The 15,424-nt window shown below is 40.4% G+C and overlaps 1 long non-coding RNA gene across 1 annotated transcript; it reads right to left on the reverse strand.

The window, feature by feature from the left end:
• Positions 1–3,016: 3,016 nt before the first annotated feature.
• On the reverse strand, positions 3,017–14,932 carry LOC111969053 (uncharacterized). Its single transcript, XR_002877941.2, has 3 exons — positions 14,737–14,932; positions 9,746–9,889; positions 3,017–3,156 (listed from the first exon to the last, which is right to left on the reverse strand). It is a non-coding gene; the product is annotated as an uncharacterized lncRNA (long non-coding RNA).
• Positions 14,933–15,424: the final 492 nt, after the last annotated feature.

The raw sequence follows: 15,424 nt of genomic DNA on the forward strand, positions 1-15,424 counted from the left end.
TATGTACTAGAACAGCACAAACTAGCCCTGACCAGAATAAAAAGAGGAGTGGGAGGCCCCGGTGCACAACCCGAGCAAGAGGACAAGTATATTAGAGTGTCTAGTTTGAGAAACAGACGCCTCACAAGTCCTCAACTGGCAGCTTCATTAAATAGTACCCGCAAAACACCAGTCTTAACTTCAACAGTGAAGAGGCGACTCCGGGATGCTGGCCTTCTAGGCAGAGTTCCCCTGTTCAGTGTCTGTGTTCTTTTGCCCGTCTTAATCTTTTCTTTTTCTTGGCCAGTCTGAGATATGGCCTTTTCTTTGCAACTCCGCCAAGAAGGCCAGCATCCCGGAGTCGCTTCTTCCCTGTTGACGTTGAGACTCTCCGCCACATGGCCTCAAACTGCACCATTTTGTTTTGTAGCCCATGAACTTTCAACATTTGGATAATAAAGTATTTGAAGGCTGACAGTGGTGGATGTACAGTTTATAAGTATACGTTTTTTCAACCCATAGGATATTTCACTGCACCCTTATGTGTCATGTCTTGAAATATGCAAACGGAGGGATTAAAAGTTAATTTCCTTTGTAATACTTCTGACAGCCAACTTTCTAATCTCCGCCCATAACTTTTGGACTTCAATATATTGCCAGAAAGCATGGATTATCATTCCCTAATATTATAAGCGCGTGGGGGCTGCCACCTTTATGCACCTCTGCTATTGCCCTTTAACTTCCAGCCTACTTAATTCCCCACCAAATGTGATGGCAGTCTTCATTATTTATTTGAATTCCTCATAACACCCCAGGTGGGCTGTAGGAAATGTAATGGTGTTTGTGCATGCCCTTACAACTGAATACCAAACGTTGTGGTTTGGATTGCATTCCAGACAGTCATGGTGAAAACGGACCCCTATCTTGAACTTCTCTCTCTCTGACAGCAGACGATGTCTGTGTGCCTGCCCTGTTAACCACTGCATGACCTGTGAGACAGACATTGTCTCTTCGTCTTCAGGTGTTGCGTCATGAAATTAAAAACACAAAATCAGTCAAACACACAGGACTGAGTTTCTGAATTATCCAATCACGGGTTATAGGCATTGTAGCTTTTAAAGGCAATGTTTCCCGCGTTAGCGGAGTTTCCATTCACGGTAAACACTGCCTGTTAAGCTAGATTTAGCCTGTGTTCAAATAATCTGCCTTTACAATACCCAGGCAAGTGGCAACTATACACTACCGGTCAAAGGTTTTAGAACACCTATTCATTCATTTTCTACATTGTAGAATAGTAGTAAAGACATCAAAACTATGAAATAAAACATATGGAATAACACATTGTATCATGGCGCCGGAGAAGATGGCTGACGTTTTACGTGCTCCTAACCAAATGTGTTTTTTTGTTTGTTTTTTTCGCGTCGTTTGTAACTTATTTTTTTACTTAATCTGTACAAAATGTTGCTGCTACTGTCTTTTATGACCAAAAATAACTTCTGGACATCAGAACAGTGATTACTCACCACGAACTGGCAGAAGCTTTTTTTTCCTTTAACGAGTCCGATGAGCCCGACGTGAAGGACATACTGATTTCCCGGGAACAGGCCCAAATGCTCGTCATTTGCGTGAAGAGAAGACGGAGAAAAAGAGGACGGAGGTCGGGCTGCCTTCTGAGAATTCGTAGGTGAGCGAATAAACCTCCACTGCCTTCCGTTCTACTAGCTAACATGCAATCATTGGAAAATAAAATTGACAACCTACGAGGAAGATTAAACTACCAACGTGACATTAAAAACTGCAATATATTATGCATCACGGAGTCGTGGCTGAACGATGACATTATCAACATACAGCTGGCTGGTTATACGCTGTATCGGCAGGATAGAACAGCGGCGTCTGGTAAAATAAGGGGGGTGGCCTATGTATATTTTTAAACAACAGCTGGTGCACAATATTTAAGGAAGTCTCAAGGTTTTGCTCGCCTGAGGTAGAGTATCTCATGATAAGATGTAGTACACACTATCTACCTAGAGAGTTTTCATCTGTATTTTTTGTAGCTGTCTACACACCACCACAGACCGATGCTGGCGCTAAGACCACACTCAATGAGCTGTATTCCGCCATAAGCAAACAGGAAAACGCTCATCCAGATGCGGCGCTCCTAGTGGCCGGGGACCTTAATGCAAATTTATATCAGCATGTTAAATGTGCAACCAGAGGGGGAAAACACTCTGGATCACCTTTACTCCACACTTAGAGACACGTACAAAACTCTAGAATCACCTTTACTCCACACTTAGAGAACAGTCTACAAACTCTAGATCACCTTTACTCCACACTTAGAGACAGTACAAAACTCTAGATCACCTTTACTCCACATTAGAGACACGTACAAAACTCTAGATCACCTTTACTCCACACTTAGAGACACGTACAAAACTCTAGATCACCTTTACTCCACACTTAGAGACACATACAAAGCTCTTCCTCGCCCTCCATTTGGCAAATCTGACCATAATTCTATCCTCCTGATTCCTGCTTACATGCACAAAATGAAAGCAGGAAGCACCAGTGACTCGGTCAATATGAAGCAGATGCGAAGCTACAGGACTGTTTTGCTAGCACAGATTGGAACCGGTTCCGGGATTCTTCCGATGGCATTGAGGAGTACACCACATCAGTCATTGGCTTCATCAATAAGTGCATCGATGACGTCGTCCCCACAGTGACTGTACGTACATACCCCAACCAAAAGCCATAGATTACAGGCAACATCCACACTGAGCTAAAGGCTAGAGTTGTCGCTTTCAAGAAGCGGGACTCTTAACACGGAAGCTTATAAGAAATCCCTCTATGCCCTCCGACGAACCATCAAACATGCAAAGTGTCAATACAGGACTAAGTACTACACCAGTTTTTTTGGTTACTACATGATTCCATATGTGTTATTTCATAGTTTTGATGTCTTCACAATTATTCTATGTAGAAAATAGTAAAAATAAAGAAAAACCCTTGAATGAGTAGGTGTTCTAAAACTTTTGACCGGTAGTGCATACCCTCAGGGTTGATCAGGAAATCCTGGAGGAAGGTCAGGGGTTGCATCTCTTTGACTTGCTTCAGGGTATCACTCTCACTCATCTTTGGGGACAGGTTGGACGTGATGTAGTGCACGTCCACCTTAGAAACATACAAAGAATATGATTTAGTACACCAAAATAAGTCATGTAATCACAACATAGATTCAGAAGTTGGCCATAACATATTGACATCGCCAATTACGAAGAGACTGGGACAGTGTTCCGGGTTCTTCTCCATGACATCAACAAGCTGGTACACCTGTAAGCCTTCACACAGCTGCTTCAACAGAATTTGGCAGAAAAAAAATGAAAAGCCGATAAATAAAAATGTAGCAGGCCAAATTGTTGGGGGAGAGGCTGTCTATCATAACCTACACCCCGAATTCAGCTTCAGCACCTTTCTCTCAAGCCTTGCACGCACATGCACCTGCTGCTGAGGGGAGAGAGAGCAACAGAGGAGCCTTGGCCTAGGCTACTCAATAAAAAGAGTTCTGATTAAAAACAGACTTCTTTCACACCCTGTTGATTCCTAAAATGGAGGCCTTTTTCATTGAAGTAAAACAAAAGTTAGTGGAAAAACAGTATGCCTATAATGAAAAGCCTAAGTTTTAATATTTGTCACGTCCTGACCATAGAGAGCCCTTGGTTCTCTATGGTGTTGTAGGTCAGGGTGTGACTAGGGGGTGTTCTAGTTGATATATTTCTATGTTTGGGTTTGAGTATGGTTCCCAATTAGAGGCAGCTGATTATCGTTGTCTCTAATTGGGGATCATAATTAAGGTGTCCCTGTTCCCGCCTGCATTTGTGGGATATTGTTTTGTGTATGTGCATGTAGCACCACGACTTTCACCTTTTGTTGTTGGTTTATTGTTTTGTAGAAGTTTCACTTAAATAAAGTATGTGGAACTCAAATCCCACTGTGCCTTGGTCTGCTCTGTGCGACGATCGTGACAATATTGTAGTGGAATAAGATGAGAAGAATGCAGGGTACTGTGCAACTCCCTATTCATGTAGGATACAATTTTGGAACGTATTTTTTTCCCCTCATCATTATTATTATTACTGTATATCATTTTTATTATTGTAAGCCTGTTTATTAATACAAACCTTCTTTAAATATGCAAAACCTGTTTAGTTTAAACCTGTTAGATGTAAGGTCTCCTGTTTAGGGGACCTGCGTGGTTCTGGTAGTGGTTCCGATTGACATTTTCGCTTATAAATCGAGCTGTGGACGCCGTAGATCGAAATTCATTGAGCGAAAGTTCCCACGGACACAGTAGTATTTTTTTCTGAGCCTGTATGACATACAGTGGGATGTGAAATCTGAAACCACTTGAAGCTGGGATGTCCCTCCTACCATTTTATTCGCTCTTCCAACTGTCCATCAACTCCTGGCTGAACCCTACATCATCGTTACTGACAAAGCACATGCTGCAATTATTACTTCATAGAGCAGCAAGAGAGAGTGGTTTCATCACTGTAGCGCATTCAGAGATTAATGGCTATAAATCAATATAAAATATTTAATAGATTTTAAATAAACACTTTCTGTTTCTCATAGACGGACAAAATGAATATGAGAAAAGGGGCAAGTTCCTAATGAGTTCAGCAAGCCAAGCTAAAGCTCTGTGAGACTTTCACAGCAGTGGGGGCAGATGTTTGATCAAGAGAGACCATTAGAAAATATGCACATTTTCTCTAACCCTATACATACAAATATGCATTTTACAGTTATAAAGAAGGTGAAATCTTATAGTTAGTAATTTTATAATTCATTATGTTATATATGTCATTTAACACATTATTCATACAGTTTTGTTGAATAGGAAATACATCATATAAAATACTTCATATTTTTATCAGTAAGGTGAGATTTTAACCTTTCTTTTAGTATGCAGCATTTCTAGTTATTGGTTATGGCCCTCTCATGATAAATAATTTCTTTTGGGGATTACGTAGCTTACATTTTCGATTACATTTAGTTTAACTGACATTTACATTTAACTGACTAAATTAAATTCGGTCTGTCTTTTTAATTGTGTGCTCCGTATTTAGTTCAAATAGATTATAAGTAGGTCTGTTGTAAAATAAATAACATTAGCCTATTTCTGTCATTTGTTGGGTATGGTAGGCACTTATTTTAGTTTGTAATTACTGTAATATGGCCTATTCAAAACTTTTGTGAAGATTTAAACCAGTTCGCAAGTGTTTTGTTTCATTCTGCTGAGCCATTTTCTTTGGCCAATTTTTATACAGATTGTTGCTGAAATATAATAGCCTGCTCAAATTTTCCCTATAAACAATGGCTTGATTTACTTTTGATACTACCCTAATAAAGTTGAGAAACTTTTGTGAAGGTTCGGTGTGGCTATTGTTAAGCTTTAACTACTGCAAGCCTATGATTTGAAGGCAGTGTGCACCAGCACTCCAACTGATTCCAGTTGAACTTAGGGTGAGGAAGAATGTTTCAGGCCTACCAGAGTTTCTCCTGTAATCTGACAATATAATGCTTATCTTTATACAAAATATTCTGATTGAAAATGTACGAATTAGCCTCCTTCTGTACATCTATATCTGTATAGCAGACGGAGTAGCCATCTGACATAAAGAAATGTATGTCGGTGCCATAGCATGCCGCAGGCATATATTTATCTCTCTCTATGTAGCTAGGCATAATCTTCTCTTCCTTTATATAGCCTGTATATTTTTTTAAATATTAATATCATACAGTGGACACCTCAGTCTATAGGCCTATGCATGCAATGCCCAGATGTGTTTAGTGACAAATTGCTGACAGCCGAACCATAAAATGGACAATTATTGTTTTAGGAGTAGCCCCAATTTTTTTTTTTTTTTTTTAGAACTGGCTATATTGTTTTGCATATGCTACACATTGAAACACAAGGAGTAGTGTTTTTGTAATTTGTTATAGGCTGTTTTTAAGGACATGTAAATGTGTCTCATTTGGCCAATATCATTTGTTTAAAGTCAGACCTGAATGCATATGGATGTCTGGGTAAATTTCTCAAATGTCTGGTAAATTAAGATATTCCCGGTCACTTTGTCCGGCGCCAAAGTTTCCTAAAGGAAACACTGAGATGTGAATATTGTTTTTCTGCAGATTTTAGAATATTTGCATGGAAAAATGTAATAGAAAAAATGAAGTCTGATGCTACCACAGCCTGATGAGCCACACATGAAACCCCTATGGTTGATGTCCACGCCCAAGAGGATATTTAATGAGCATTATTTAAAAAGAAATCCCATTAAAATCTGTCAGTTTAAAGTAGAGATATCTGTTTTTTTCCCACACCTTTTGTCTGTAGCGTCCGAACCATTTGGGCTACACACTGTGCACACTGACCCATCTGTGCAAAGGTGAGACTCTCCCGGACATGTACATCTTCGTTGTTTTGCTCTAGGACGTTCCCTCTTAAATCTACTTTTATAATAAACTAACGTCTTTACAGCGTTACATATTAGTTACTCGAGCACAACATGTGCTTCAAATGTAGCTAGAATTCATACAGGCTGTATTTAAATCCATTTAAAAAGTATTATTTTCTGTGCTCCTAAATTTCATATGGTGCTCCTAACTTTTTAATTTGTATATTTTTTATTTATTTGGAGCCTTGAATGGCAGATGCATTTTGTCTAGCTTGTGAGGGCCTAGCCAATGGCTGAATTAGCTAGCTTGATTTTAATACCCATAAACTACCAAAGAAAAATCCTGATTTCTCTATTCTCTCAGTGTTAACCCTTCCCTTTCCATCACAAACTGAAGAGATGAAATCAGAATTAGAAAAGATGAAGGAGAAATGAAAACGAAGTTTAAATAAAAAATGATGAATAATTTTATAAATCTTAATGTCTTCTCTGAAGATGTAGAAGGCCTTTACCCACTGAGAAGCTCCATAGACACTTTCAGTACAGAGAGCAATAGTAATGCCGTTTTTTTGTAGATACCAACTCCGCCATGGCTCATTGATCAAAGCCTATGGGGAAATTAATGGGTGTTTTGGAGGGTTTTTGGATAAACGCTGAAAATAAAGTCTGTGGTAAACACAAGGTCTGAGGTTAACACAGGCTTTGGAGAGCTTATAACTTTTGCTCTATGAGATAATCTTCATCTACTAATATCACTTTTTGTGAATTTTGAAGCATTTATGTAATCAAAACAACCACATTTAGCGCATAAAGGATTCAGAATTCATAAAGGTCATGTTAAACGACTTATATTACCTCATAGAACAAAACTTATAAGATCTCCTAAGCCTGTGTTAACCTCAGACCTTATTTTCGGCATTTATCCCAAAACCCAATTTTTTCCACATTAATTTCCCTCATAGGAATGGCTGAATGAACCAGAGGTAATGAAAGAGCAATTTGTCAGCAAGAATGTTGCTAGAACTGTCTGGGCGTGGTCTGAGGGGGAGGGGAAAACTGAAAACTAGCTGTTATTGGCAGAGAGGATTGCAACTCTTTAACTTATTGGACATGTGCTAGGAGATGTTGTACCCACTGTGACTATTAAAACCTTCCCTAACCAGAAACCGTGGATTGATGGCAGCATTTGCGCAAAATTGAAAGAATGTACCATCGCATTTCATCATGGGAAAGCGACAGGAAAAATGGCCGAATACAAACAGTGTAGTTATTCCCTCCGTAAGGCAATCAAACAAGCAAAGCTTCAGTATAGATACAAAGTGGAGACGCAATTCAACGGATCAAACATGAGACGTATGTGGTAGGGTGTACAGACAATCACGGATTACAAAAAGAAAATCAGACGACATCGACGTCTTGCTCCCAGACAAACTAAACAACTTCTTTGCGCGCTTTGAGGACAATCCAGTGTCACTGACACGGCCCGCTACCAAAGACTGTGGGCTCTCATTCTCTGTGGCCGACCTGAGTAAAACATTTAAACATGTTAACCTTCGCAAGGCTGCCGGCCCAGCCGCGTCCTCAGAGCATGCGCAGACCAGCTGGCTGGTGCGTTTACGGACATAATCAATCAATCCCTATCCCGGTCTGCTGTCCTCACATGCTTCAAGTTGGCCACCATTGTTCCTGTTCCCAAGAAAGCTAAGGTAACAGAACTAAATGACTATCGCCCCATAGCACTCACTTCTGTCATCCTGAAGGGATTTGAAAGACTAGTCAAGGATCATATCACCTCCACCCTATCTGTCACCCTACAACCCCTCCAATTTGCTTACCGCCCCAATAGTTCCAAAGACGATGTAATCGCCATCACACTGCACACTGCCCTATCCCACCTGGACAAGAGGAATAACTATGCAAGAATGCTGTTCATTGACTACAGCTCAGCATTCAACACCATAGTACCCTCCAAACTCATCATTAAGCTTGAGACCCTGGGTCTCGACCCCGCCCTGTGCAACTGGGTCCTGGACTTCCTGATGTGCCGCCTCCAGGTGGTAAAGGTAGGAAACAACATCTCCACTTCGCTGATCCTCAACACTGGGGCCCCACAAGGGTGTGTTCTCAGCCCTCTCCTGTACTCCCTGTTCACCCACGACTACGTGGACATGCACGCCTCCAACTCAATCATCAAGTTTGCGGACGACACTACAGTGGTAGGCTTGATTACCAACAACGACAAGACAACCTACAGGGAGGAGGTGGGGCCCTCAAGGGTGGTGTCAGGAAAATAACCTCTCACTCAATGTCAGCAAAACAAAAGAGATGATTGTGGACTTCAGGAAACAGCAAAGGGAGCATCCCTCTATCCATATTGACAGGACAGCAGCGGAGAAGGTGGTAAGTTTTAAGTTCCTCGGTGTACATATCACCGACAAACTGAAATGGTCCACCCACACAGACAGTGTGGTGAAGAAGGCGCAACAGCACCTCTTCAACCTCAGGAGGCTGAAAAAATGTGGCTTGTCACCGAAAACCCTCACTAACTTCTACAGGTGCACAATTGAGAGAATCCGGTCGGGCTGAATCACCGCCTGGTACGGCAACTGCACTGCCCACAACCGCAGGGCTCTCCAGAGGGTGATGCGGTCTGTACAACGCATCACAGAGAAAAAACTATCTGCCCTCCAGGACACCTACAACACCCAATGTCACAGGAAGGTGCAAAAGATAATGAAGGACAATAACCACCCGAGCCACTACCTGTTCACTCCGTTTCCATCCAGAAGGCAAGATCAAACAGCCACCACTAGCACAGAGACGCGGCTGCCTACCTACAGACTTGATATCATTGGCCACTTTAATAAATGTAATACTGGTCACTTTAGTAATGCCACTTTAAGAATGTTTACATATCTCGCATTACTCATCTCATATGCATATACTGTATACTGTATCCTTCACTATCTATTCTTTAATATCTATTGCATCTTAGCTGCGCTGTCACTGCTCATCCATGTATTTTATACTTATATTCTCATCCCATTCCTTTACTAGATTGTGTGTTAGGTTTTGTTGTGGAACGTGTTAGATATTACCTGTTAGATACTGCTGCACTGTCGGATCTAGAAGCATAAGCATTTCACTACACTCGCAATAACATCTTCTAACCATGTGTATGTTACCAGTAAGATTTGATTTGATTTGAGGGAGGGAGAGAATATGGCAAGGAGGGAGCGATGGCGAGAAAGAAGCAGGGAGTGAACGAGGGAGAACAAGTGAGGAAGAGAGGGAAGGTTTACAGAGGATGTTTCAGGAAGTAGTGAAGGCCGTATTCCCTCTTCATCCACTGTTCTGTAATTAAGGTGTCACTGTGACATTTCAATAAATATGTGATGAGGTCAGACTCTTCTGTGTCTGCTGGAAACACCATCCTCCTCCGTGCCCTGCAGACAGAGAGAGAGAGGATGAGAGAGGGAGGTGGGGAGTGAGGGAGGGAGGTAGAAAGAGACATAATGGAGAGATAAAGAGAAAGAGACAGGTAGAGGGAAAGGAAATATAGGTGATATTCAGATATAGAGAAAGGTATAGATTACCTGGAAGGAGAGAGGAACTGAAAGAAAATCATAATGAGTAGTTTAAAAGTTTGGTTTATGAAGAAACAAAGACAAAAGACTGTGAAAGAGACAACTAAGGCCAACAGGCGATAAGACTTAATGAAAAGATTGTAAATAGAGAAACAAGGACACTTCCTTTATTCCACATTAACTAAGAGAACAAGCCTGCCTATCCACCTTTTTCAGCATTCCTTTTGAATTTGCCTTGCCTACCTTTACGGGCAAAAACACATGCATTTCACATGTGAACACGTGTGATCTCGTGATCACATGTGATTTAATGTGAAGTTAATGTAATAGCATGTGACAACATGTGAAGCATCATGTGACAATATGTGATTACATGTGAGAGCATGATCTCATGTGAAATAAATGTGACAACATGGGGATGCAAAATTGTGAAAACCCAGGTGTCAAATGTCATTTAGAATATTTTACTTTGAAAGGCATAATTTACATGAATTCAATTTAAACAGTCATGGTCCCCTGCAGGTTTTGTCTAGTTCCCGGTTTGTTCCAGGGACGTCCCCAAGGACATTTTTAGGACGTTCTCAGAACATTGTGCCATGGTCCCCTGGAGGTTTTTGTCTAGTCAGGGTGAAAATATGGTAAATCTATAACTAGTTACTGTATTTTTACAGCTAAATTCCGGTGTTAATGGACAATATGCTGCTGTATGCTTATTACGTGGGACTCAACCTCACTTGGGATTTGAAATCACATGCTAGCTACCTGAAGTTCCTGCTGCAACACCAGGTCTGTGGACATAATGCAGATTGGCAAGAATACATTTCTGCTCTTCGCTTAAAGTTGCAGTAAAAATAAAGTATATATATTCAACAACTTAAAGGTGTTATTTCTATAAAATGCTGTATTCTGATTTCAAATAGTGTAAAATCTCATACTGTGATCACAATTGGGACTCAGCCTTAAATGGGATTTGAATTCATAAACTCTTGGTCACAAGCAACCTGAAATGGTGTGGTCCATATATATGTACAGTATATTTGTGCCAACCGTCAGTGGAAGACTTGTAGCAGTTTAAGTGTTTGAAGTAGAGCACCTCCTTTAACACTGTCTGTTCTGCAAACTCTGTAAGAGGATGTGTCAGTAAAGAGCTGTGTTGTGAAGAGGTTATTGTGCAATTTCTTGTAAATGAATGGTGACTTGTTGCCAGAAGTTACTGTGAATTAGTCATTTCTTAACAAGAAACTACTTGTCATTAGTGATGGGGAAATGAGGCTTCCTGAAGCATTGAGGCTTTCCAGACAATTGTGTCGGGAATAGTCATTATTCGGAGCTTCATCATCCGTTCACAATGCACATTAATGACATCTGCTGGTCAGCAATAAAAAGCAATGTATGATTATCTAATTTATGTTTTTTTCCCCCTCTATTGACCTTATTAAAACTCTGTAGAGTAGTGGTAAATTGTTGGCTAGCCAGGTTCACATCTTGATATTGCTTCCCTTTTTTGCATTCAAGTTTACTATTTTTCTAAAACATAATCTATGGCATTATTTAGGATGATAAAAACTGAAACTTATACTGTACTAAATTAAACAAATTATTTGTACAACAGTGCAGAAAGTGTTGTTTCACATAACACTATTTTCAAAATAGTGCACCTTCAACAGGATTCGACCTCACCCTCACGTCCCTGAATGTGCCAAAATCGGCAACTCTACCTGCTAAGCTACCAGTCTGGTGTAATTACAAGTACAGAACCTAACTAGATGTAGAAGTACAGCATCCGTTAAAGGTCGGCGTTTGAAAGCAGCTTAATCGAAGTAAGCACCGGAACCGCGGCAAAATCAGTGGCATCTCGTATTTTGCAACACATGGTTTGAAAAGCACGTGATCAAACGAAGCTTCGGACGTCATTGCTAACTTACTTCTCATAGAGTGATACGCGCATTGGCACACTGCTTGGAAGTTAGCTGCTTAGCGTCTTCGACACATGCCTCAGAGTTCCAGTATCAAATGTAACATCACTACTTGTCAGTAAGTTATTATAAAAGTCACAATAACTTACTAGAAAATGTTTCCAGTTACCTACAGGACACTAGCTGCCACTAGCAATCTTCCCAGTACCCTATTGTACCTTCACTGACGTTTCTGTTGACAAAATGCACGTCACTTGCTGATTGGCAGCATACTGTAACAGTGGCAGCCTATCAGAAGATTGCAGGTGTGACTTATTCGGGGCGTGGCCTCAGCCAGCTCTTTTTGGTCTCCCATGAGAAAGAATGTCATACCAGTTAATTTGGTCTGTTCATACACATCAAGATCATGTACCTGTCAGTTCTGAAGCCTTGTTAAAGGTTGAAAAAAATAGATGTGAATCACCATATTTAATTTACACATAGTAAATTAGTTACACTATAGTTACACTATAGTTATCACTGTAGTGATAGTTGACAGTAAATTATTGAAAATTAAACATTGACTTCCTGCTTAACAGGTGCCATTAAACTACTGGAAAACACAAAGTAAGATCTTTTAACAGTACAGCTCTTACCTGTCAAAAGAGGTGCTAAAATGTAATTAACATAATCATAAAACCACTTAAACTGGTACAACATTTCCACAGACGGTTGGCACGACATACAGTTGAAGTCAGAAGTTTACATACACTTAGGTTGGAGTCTTAGGTTGGAGTCTTGTTAACAAAAATATATATATATAGTTTTGGCAAGTCGGTTAGGACATCTACTTTGTGCATGACACAAGAAATGTTTCTAACATTTGTTTACAGACAGATTATTTCACTTATAATTCACTGTATCACAATTCCAGTGGGTCAGAAGTTTACATACACGAAGTTGACTGTGCCATAAAACAGCTTCAAAAATTCCAGAAAATTATGTCATGACTTTAGAAGCTTCTGATAGGTTAATTGACATAATTTGAGTCAATTGGAGGTGTACCTGTGGATGTATTTCAAGACCTACCTTCAAACTCAGTGCCTCTTTGCTTGACATCATGGGAAAATCTAAAGAAATCAGCCAAGATATCAGAAAAGAATTGTAGACCACAAGTCTGGTTCATCCTTGGGAGCAATTTCCAAACGCCTGAAGGTACCACGTTCATCTGTACAAACAATAGTGCGCAAGTATAAACACCATGGGACCATGCAGCCGTCATACTGCACAGGAAGGAGACACGTTCTGTCTCCTAGAGATGAACGTACTTTGGTGAGAAAAGTGCAAATCAATCCCAGAACAACAGCAAAGGACCTTGTGAATATGCTGGAGGAAACAGGTACAAAAGTATCTATATCCACAGTAAAACGAGTCCTATATCAACATAACCTGAAAGGCTGCTCAGCAAGGTTCCACTTGCTCCAAAACCGCCATAAAAAAAAGGCAGACTATGGTTTGCAACTGCACATGGGGACAAAGATTGTACTTTTTGGAGAAATATCCTCTGGTCTGATGAAACAAAAATAGAACTGTTTGGCCATAATGACCATTGTTATGTTTGGAGGAAAAAGGGGGTGGCTTGCAAGCCGAAGAACACCATCCCAACCGTGAAGCACGGGGGTGGCAGCATCATGTTGTGGGGGTGCTTTGCTGCAGGAGGGACTGGTGCACTTCACAAAATAGATGGCATCATGAGGAGGAAAGTTATGTGGATATATGGAAGCAACATCTCAAGACATCAGTCAGGAAGTTAAAGCTTGGTCGCAAATGGGTCTTCCAAATGTACAATGACCCCAAGCACACTTCCAAAGTTGTGGCAAAATGGCTTAAGGACATCAAAGTCAAGGTATTGAAGTGGCCATCACAAAGCCCTGACCTCAATCCCATAGAGAATTTGTGGGTAGAACTGAAAAAGCGTGTGCGAGCAAGGAGGCCTACAAACCTGACTCAGTTACACCAGCTCTGTCAGGAGGAATGGGCCAATATTCACCCAATTTATTGTGGGGAGCTTGTGGAAGGCTACCCGAAACGTTTGACCCAAGTTAAACAATTTAAAGGCAATGCTACCAAATACTAATTGAGTGTATGTAAACTTCTGATCCACTGGGAATGTGATGAAATAAATCATTCTCTACTATTATTCTGACATTTCACATTATTAAAATAATGTGGTGATGCTAACTGACCTAAGACAGGGAATTTGTACTGGGATTAAATGTCAGGAATTGTGAAAAACTGAGTTTAAATGTATTTGGCTAAGTGTATGTAAACTACCGACTTCAACTGTATTTTAGACCATGCCCCCAAATATGCAAATAATCACCCGCCAGCACATTTCCGCATTGTACCTAACGGCCCTGTTACACTACAGACATCGGTGTGTTGGGAATGCTTCCTTCCTTTCAAATCAATGTGTTGCACTCGCATTGCGTCATGTCCAATGGTAGCATCCAAGCTCAAGAATCGCTGAGGTAAACATTTGTACAGCTGACGCACGCGTTCATTCTCCAGTATCTTGTGAATTGAAATAATGAGAAATAAAGTTGATTTTGGTTGCATATGGCCTCCAGTAGACACCACTGGCTATTTTACGAAGATTTATGAAGTCAAGAACTTACTAGCAGAAACTGTAGCTAGCTAGATACATTGACTATGTTCACAATGTAAACGAAAGTAACATGTGTAATTAGAGGATTAGTACAACCACTAGCAACAATAAATAAAAAACTGGACCAAAGTTATTGAACTTACGCATAATCGATTAATATTGTACAGTGCAGTAGGGAAAAATAGAATAACGATTCTCTTCCACTCTGCTCTTCTGCTCTCAAAACAATGTGTCTGTATAGCAGGTAGAAAGTCACACTGACACGACTCTGCTGGAAAAGCAACGCAACACTTATAGTGGAGCTACCCGAGCTGAAATGTTATGCTGCGTTCGTAACAAAGTGGGAACTTATCATATGCGACTTGGAAAAATCCACTTGAACTGCCCATCAACTGGAAATTACTAGTGGGAAACGCGTCTATCATCTCTCAGCTCCAACTTCTCCCACATGCTGACCTCTGACGTAAGGAAATGACCTCGCAGTTAAATGTAACAATATAAAAAAGCTGTCTATTTTTTACATCTATGATTTGTTTAGAAGCATGATAGCTGTACTTTTAATTGGCGTTTCCTAATGATTTCAAAGCACGTGAATGCATCCAACTGGTATTTACGATTTTACAACTGGTAAAAAAAAAAACTCCCACATGGTAATGAACGCAGCTTTATATTTAATATAGTGATTAGAAAAATGTACCATTATACTAGATTATCTGCACATGTACCTTAAAAGTCCCTATGTGTACACTTCCATAATGCACTCCAGACCAAAAGGTTGCATGTACAAATCCCAAGAGCGTTTATCCACTGAGCAGTCAAATCCACAAGCGT

This window comes from Salvelinus sp. IW2-2015, linkage group LG9, assembly GCF_002910315.2.
Source record: "Salvelinus sp. IW2-2015 linkage group LG9, ASM291031v2, whole genome shotgun sequence".
Classification (NCBI taxonomy): Eukaryota; Metazoa; Chordata; class Actinopteri; order Salmoniformes; family Salmonidae; genus Salvelinus; species Salvelinus sp. IW2-2015.